Below are 7500 nucleotides of genomic sequence, written 5' to 3'. Positions count from 1 at the left end.
ACGGCAGGGGGGGCAGGGAGGGACAAGGGTGGAGCATAGAGGTGGATGAGGATGAGTGGAGTGTGGAGGGGGTGGAGGAGTACAGGTGTGGAGGGAAGGTGGACAGGTAAGGGAGGAGGAGAGGGATGACATGGTATCACGAAAATTGTCACATCTTGGCCTCGAATCAATGATAAGATTACGCGAATTTTGCTGCCGTTGAAGTGACATGGCGCTGTCCCTCCCTCCCTCTCTCCCTCCCTCCCTCCCTCCCTACCGCTCAGCCCTGTATTAAACGCTTTGTTACATCATCAGGTCCAGTTTTTAAAAGCCGCAGGGTTAATTGGTTCTGTTTCTCCCGGTTGTTTTACCCACTGATGTTGCTGAATCCTTGTTAAGTTAGTCGGTATGATCACAAAAAACATGATAATAATAATAAATAAATAAAAAAATATACTTCAAAATCTATGTGAACCAGCCAGTCAGTAGGTGAGGCAGGACACCAAACCGTGTAGAATTGTGGGTCTTTTCTCTCTCTCTCTCTCTCTCGACAGCTGTCTTGTTTATTATTCATGGAGCCTTCAGACACGATTAAACTGTTATCTTTACACTGGTGGAGGGTGGCCTGGAGATAAGACAAGACCATGTACCTGTCAGATTTGGCCCTGAAAGTAGGTTTTCACTTAATTAGTTGCCTTTAATTTCCCGGAATTCGTGTCGGATCGCTGCGTGGCTCCGCGATTTGCACGCCTTGATAAGATAATGCATCGTGACTGCTCTCCTTTGGCTCTCCTTATCGGGGACTTGAAGGACGAGGGAGGGAGGGGGTAGAAGGAAGATAGGTTCTATAGATAGGTTGCCAGGTGGGACGAGAAGGAGGAGGAAGACGATTAGTGTTATCATCATCTCAAAACGGTATTATCTAAACATTTCAGTAATTCTGTGTCTTATCTCAGCCACTTGGTACACCTTTCCCTAATTACCAATCACTCTGAGACATCTTCACTTACTCTACAGCCACTTCCAATCTTTGAACTGGGAAGAAATTGCAAAATATGTTCTTTTTTTTTTATCACTAACTTCCTTGTAGATGCTTATAAAGACTTCACACATTGCTTCTGGTGCTGTTAATCGTTACGTGTCGCAGTGAAAGGGTTAACAGGCTGTTGTGGAAGTGATCAAAATTTTCAAGGGTGGTAGTTTAACGAAGATGCAGCGTCACTTCTGAGAACCTGACTTGTGAACTTCGTGGCCCCTGACGACACTGCTGGTGAGAGAACAATGCATTAAACCCTTTACTGCTATGCTCATCCTTCCTTAACCCTTTCTTTGCTAGTCATTCTTTCCCACAATCATCTACAACTTTTAAGAGATTTCTGTTTTGTATTCCAGTGCTTTAAAAATGTAATTCTCTAACTTGGCTAAGATTATATTAACTTTTTTTTTTTATGTCCATCTCAAGGCGTGTATAGCAAGGAAGAGAGTTAACCTTCCTAGCACAGTAAAAATTGCGTGGAGCCACAGGAGGAATAAGAAAAAAACAAGGCTAATTTCGTCTTTCTACGCCACAGAAACTCTCACTAGCGCACAAAACTGCCTTAAGTTACAGATATATATTGAATAGGAAAGTTTGTGTAGCAGTGAAAGATTTAAGAACACACTTAAGAGGATAAGAGGAATTCCAAGGGCGAGGAACACAAGACTTAAGGACAGCATTCCAGTACACACAATACCTTTAGCGCGCCTCAGAGGTACACAAGAGCGGCGTTTCCGAATATCTGTACCTCTCGTTTACATTGGAGAGACCACCGCACCTCAGGAATTTATTTGTTCTGGTTGGGAAAAATTTCTTTGTATTTCCCCAAAAGGTCGGATCAGCCTGCACACTTCGGTGATTCCTCTGCTTTGGAGAGAACCTCGAGACACTTCCCACATTTCTTCCAGTGTGATAATTCCCCGGTGCATCTGGCTATTGACCAAGAATAGAGGAATTACAGTCAGTGGGAGGAATAGACGAATGAGTAGCAGGAAGGTACGTTAATGGCGTGACGGAGCGACAGAAGCAGCGTGTCATGGCGGAGTTTTTACTGTATAACGGAAGCAGCAAGACGACAGAAGTCCTACACGTGGCAACTCCTGCATGATATATATATAACACCTGTATCCACCTGTCACCGTAAAGTTGTCGGTCTTCTCTTGGGGAAAGGAAGCGAACGGGAGACAGAAAGAGAAAGGAAGAAAGAAAAGGAAGACGATCGAAGAGAAAATCACTGGTCTGCTCTCCTCCTCCTCCTCCTCCTCCTCCTCCTCCTCCTCCTCCTCCTCCTCCTCCTCCTCCTCCTCCTCCTCCTCCTCCTCCTCCTCCTCCTCCCTCGCGTGCCTCATCAGTGCGTGAAGGACGTGTCTCCTGCCTAAAGTGCTTGGAATGGAGGGAGAGGAAGAACGGAATAACCTGACACCCTCTTCTCCTCCTTCTCTTCCACTCACAATTCCACCTCCTCCTCCTCTTCCTCCTCCTCCTCCTGGCCACTGATCCACACCTCCCATAGCACCAAAGTGAGGGAATTTGAAGGGGAGGGAGCGGTGTGGGGAGAGGAAAAATGTGAGAATGGGTGGGGATGTGAATGAAGTGGAAGAGGAGGGAGAGGAGAGGTATGTGGAAAGAAGGAGGGAAAAAAGAGGAAAGTAAGATAAATGGAAGGGAGGGATGAGTGGAGTGGGGTGTGGAAGTGCATGAGAGAGAGAGAGAGAGAGAGAGAGAGAGAGAGAGAGAGAGAGAGAGAGAGAGAGAGAGAGAGAGAGAGAGAGGAGTGTGTTTGGCCGAGCATAAATCAGCAATTGAGCGTCTCATTACCTCGTGGCCACACCTGGTCTACCCCCTTCTCCCCAACACCCCCTCTCATCACCCAACCCCTCCCCTCCCCCAACACCTTCCCGCCCACTCCATGAATCATTGCTCCACTAAATCTTCGGGTGCTGCTGCTGCTTCCCCCTCCTCCTCCTCCTCCTCTTCTTTTTCCCCCTCCCCCTCCTCTTCCCAACGCCAGCCTCCTCTCTTCCTCTTTCACATTCCGTTTCTTTTTCAAGGTAATTTCACACAGTCTTTTGTTACTTATCTGTCTGTCTGTCTGTCTGTCTGTCTCTTATTTAGTCATCGGCGTTGTAGAAGTAGAAGTAGTAGTAGTAGTAGTAGTAGTAGTAGTAGTAGTAGTAGTAGTAGTAGTAGTAATTTGATCGTTTACTACCACCATTATCAGTATCACACACCACCACCACCATCACCACCACCATCTAAACCAAAATCAAATAATCTCCCCTTGGAGCCGAAATTGTCGCATTGTTAGTGTTCACCCCCCTCCTCCCCATTACCTCCTCCATCATGCTCCCCACCGCGACCTCCCCTCCGCCGCTACTAGTCTTACTACTGCTGCCGCCACCACCACCACCACCCTAATGCTATTGTTCCCCAATGACATCATGACACCACTCATCTCACTCCTCTCTCTCTCTCTCTCTCTCTCTCTCTCTCTCTCTCTCTCTCTCTCTCTCTCTCTCTCTCTCTCTCTCTCTCTCTCTCTCCATAACCTTGTTGCCTCGTTCCCTCTTCTCCTCCTCCTCCTCCTCCTCCTCCTCCTCCTCCTCCTCCTCCTCCTCCTCCTCCTCCAAATAGACCTCCTCTCTTACTTTTCTCTCAGATTCCATGTTAATTTCTCTTCGGCGTGGCATCATTTCCCTTTCCCGGTCATCTTCGGCAGGAGGGATGGGGAGGGTGGGTGGATGGGGAGTAGCCTTCTTCTGTTGCTATCCTGTCTCTCCCACTAATAGAGTAGAATAGTTACCCAAACAGCCTAGTGTGGACTGCAGGGTCTGTTGCTGCTTGGACTTTCTTTGTATTCCTTTGTGTTCCTCCTCTGCTTTGCATCTCGTCCCGTCATTTGACCTGGTTCTTATCGTTCTCTCTCTCTCTCTCTCTCTCTCTCTCTCTCTCTCTCTCTCTCTCTCTCTCTCTCTCTCTCTCTCTCTCTCTCTCTCTCTCTCTCTCTCTCTCTCTCTCTCTCAGACGTGTGCCTCGCCTGTCTCTCTGTGTGCGTCTCTCAGGGAGAATACATCTTTGTTCCCCCGTCACTCTGCTCGCTCTTTCATAAAGGACGAGCCTCACTCACGGCCTCCTCCTCCTCCTCCTCCTCCTCCTCCTCCTCCTCCTCCTCCTCCTCCTCCTCCTCCTCCTCCTCCTCCTCCTCCTCCTCCACGAATGCAAGAGGTGAAATCAAATTTTCCGAATCATATTTACTTCGTGAGAGAGAGAGAGAGAGAGAGAGAGAGAGAGAGAGAGAGAGAGAGAGAGAGAGAGAGAGAGAGAGAGAGAGAGAGAGAGTCAGGACAAGCCAGCATAGTGAATAATGAATCTTGTTAAATCCGCAGTGTGCTGAGAGAGAGAGAGAGAGAGAGAGAGAGAGAGAGAGAGAGAGAGAGAGAGAGAGAGAGAGAGAGAGAGAGAGAGAGAGAGAGAAAACAAGACACAAATACAAAAATAACAAAAGAACGAAACTGTCCGAATAAATCACCTAACCAAAACACCGTCACCACCACCACCACCCCCACATTGATCTCCACGCCTCACGCCCACCCGCTGAAGCTATCACGCCCACGCCCCTCACCCAGCGCCCCTCGTCCCATCATTACCATCACCTCCCGGGGCTGTTATCAGTGACCGCTATCAAGCCCACGCCAAAATGCCTTGCTATCATCTTTTAAAAACATCTTATCAGCGCCGCTTCAGCCACCGCCACCATGCCGTTCAACAAGGCTCTTTGTCCCCCGCCCCTACCCCTCCCTCCCTCTGTTTATCTCTCTCTCTCTCTCTCTCTCTCTCTCTCTCTCGTTTTCTCTTTCTCTTTCTCATTCTTTCTCTTTATTCGTGTTTGTTTGGCCCGTTTGTCTCTGTTGTTGCTTTCTTGTGTGTGTGTGTGTGTGAGTGAGTGAGTGAGTGAGTGAGTGAGTGTGTGTGTAAGTGTGTACGTGTGTGTGATATGCTTTTGTGGATATCAGCTGTCGTCTGTCGCGTTCTCTCTCTCTCTCTCTCTCTCTCTCTCTCTCTCTCTCTCTCTCTCTCTCTCTCTCTCTCTCTCTCTCTCTCTCTCTCTCTCATTGGGTCACTTCAGTAATTAGGTTTTTTTTTCTCTCTCATTCATCCAAAGGTCGTAAAAAGTTATGTTTATTTACAAAAGTTGAGAAATTAAAGACAAGAGTATTTATTTTTCTCTTGTGTGGCAGTGAATGAATAAATTAGTGTGTGTGTGTGTGTGTGTGTGTGTGTGTGTGTGTGTGTGTGTGTGTGTGTGTGTGTGTGTGTGTGTGTGTGTGTGTGTCCGTCCTTGCAAGAATGCGGCTCAATAATCTATCAATACGTGTAACTAAAGGAGTCTAATGGAGAGGCAGCGCTGATAACAATTACAAATAGTTTTTAATTGAGGTACAAATGCCTGAGTGATCCAATACGTAGCACTGCTTGGAGACTGAATAGGAGAGTGGAGGGTTATTTGTTCATTTATTTATTTATTTGTTTATTTATTTATTTATTTATTTATTTGTTTATTTTGTGTGGTAATGTCTGGTGTGGATTTGTCATTTTTTTTTATTCGATTTTATTTATTTATTTATTCTTCTGTGTGTGTGTGTGTGTGTGTGTGTGTGTGTGTGTGTGTGTGTGTGTGTGTGTGTGTGTGTGTGTGTTTTTGGTTAACCAGTTGTGCTGTTACACTACTACTACTACTACTACTACTACTACTACTACTACTACTACTACTACTACTACTACTACTACTACTACTACTACTACTACCACCACCGATAACATGAAAGTGGTAACAATAACGATAAAAAAAACTAATTAGACGTTGATTAATTCCTTGTAAGAACTGAGAGAGAGAGAGAGAGAGAGAGAGAGAGAGAGAGAGAGAGAGAGCAGCGGGTGGAGGCGTCATTGGATTAGGGGTGTTGTTAACGAGATTGGTGTATGTTGTATGAACCTGCTCGCTTTGATTAACCCTAATAGTGCTCCTCTCCCCGCAAGGCAGCGAAACAGATAGCATATATATTAATCTCTCTCTCTCTCTCTCTCTCTCTCTCTCTCTCTCTCTCTCTCTCTCTCTCTCTCTCTCTCTCTCTCTCTCACTAACTCGACCAATGAGTTTTAATCAGCCAAAGAGTGGAGGAAAATGTTTCTCCGCCGAGCATGTGGAGGAGGAGGAGGAGGAGGATGGGGATGGGGATGGGGAAGAAGAAGAAGAGGAGGAGGAGGACAATGGAGCGTTGGGTGGAGGGTATAATGCAGGCAGGGAGAAGAAGGAGGAGAGGGAGGAGAGGGAGAGGTGGAATGTGGTTAGTGAAGTGGAGACGAGTACCACCAGAGCTCCTTGTAGCCTTGGTTTTGGGGGACGGACTGACTGGGTGGGTCCCGGAGAGAGAGAGAGAGAGAGAGAGAGAGAGAGAGAGAGAGAGAGAGAGAGAGAGAGAGAGAGAGAGAGAGAGAGAGAGAGAGAGAGAGAGAGACGAGGTGACATCAGATTATATAAATAGAAATAGAATGGAAAGCTGAAAAAAGAAAAAAAAATCTTCGGCCTCGTGGTGGTGGTGATGGTGAGTAAGCTTGTGTACATACATGTAGGTACGTTCATACACACACACACACACACACACACACACACACACACACACACACACACACACACACACACACACACACACACACACACACACACGTACCCGCCTGCCGTGCCTGGCTTCCCGGCTTCTCTCTTCAGGGATAATGGCATGAGCAAGACGTGGGCGCACACACACACACACACACACACACACACACACACACACACACACACACACACACACACACACACACAGGCTGCCACACTCGCTGCCTAAGCCAACTGGATGTGTTTTACGAGGCAGAAGCATCGGGCGCACACTCCACACCCGGCGCTGGAGCATTAAACCCTTGCTTATGGAGCCAGCTAGGGTGTTTGCACTAATCACGCGGCAGGTAGCGTCACCCTGCAGCCAGACACGCGTCCCTGTGTTTAGCGCCTTGCTGGGTGTGTGTTGAGCGGGGCTGCCTGGTGTTATTACTGGTGGCAGATGAGAGCACAGCATGCCGCCCCTCGAACCATATTTATTGAAGCTTCAGACAGATAAACGAGAGAAACACCCTTGAGAACTCGGGTAATCATCTTTGTGGCTTTTGAAAATTGGTAGTATATTAAGAGCATTTATGAATACAGGCCGTAGATGCTGCGTGTTGACAGGGAACAGCAGCAGCAGGAGGAAGACAGGAGGAAGAGGAGGAGGAAGACTTATTCTCAGGTGTTCGAGGGCGCGGACGCTTCCTTTGTGTTGGCCTCGACAGTGGAGATCAGCGGGGGCTTAACGCAGCTTGTCGCGCTCATCACCACTGTTATCCCTGCCCAGTGTGTGACGAGAGAGAGAGAGAGAGAGAGAGAGAGAGAGAGAGAGAGAGAGAGAGAG

This window comes from Scylla paramamosain, chromosome 14 (assembly GCF_035594125.1).
Source record: "Scylla paramamosain isolate STU-SP2022 chromosome 14, ASM3559412v1, whole genome shotgun sequence".
NCBI classification, from domain to species: Eukaryota; Metazoa; Arthropoda; class Malacostraca; order Decapoda; family Portunidae; genus Scylla; species Scylla paramamosain.
Note: the sequence above shows the minus strand (reverse complement) of the source record.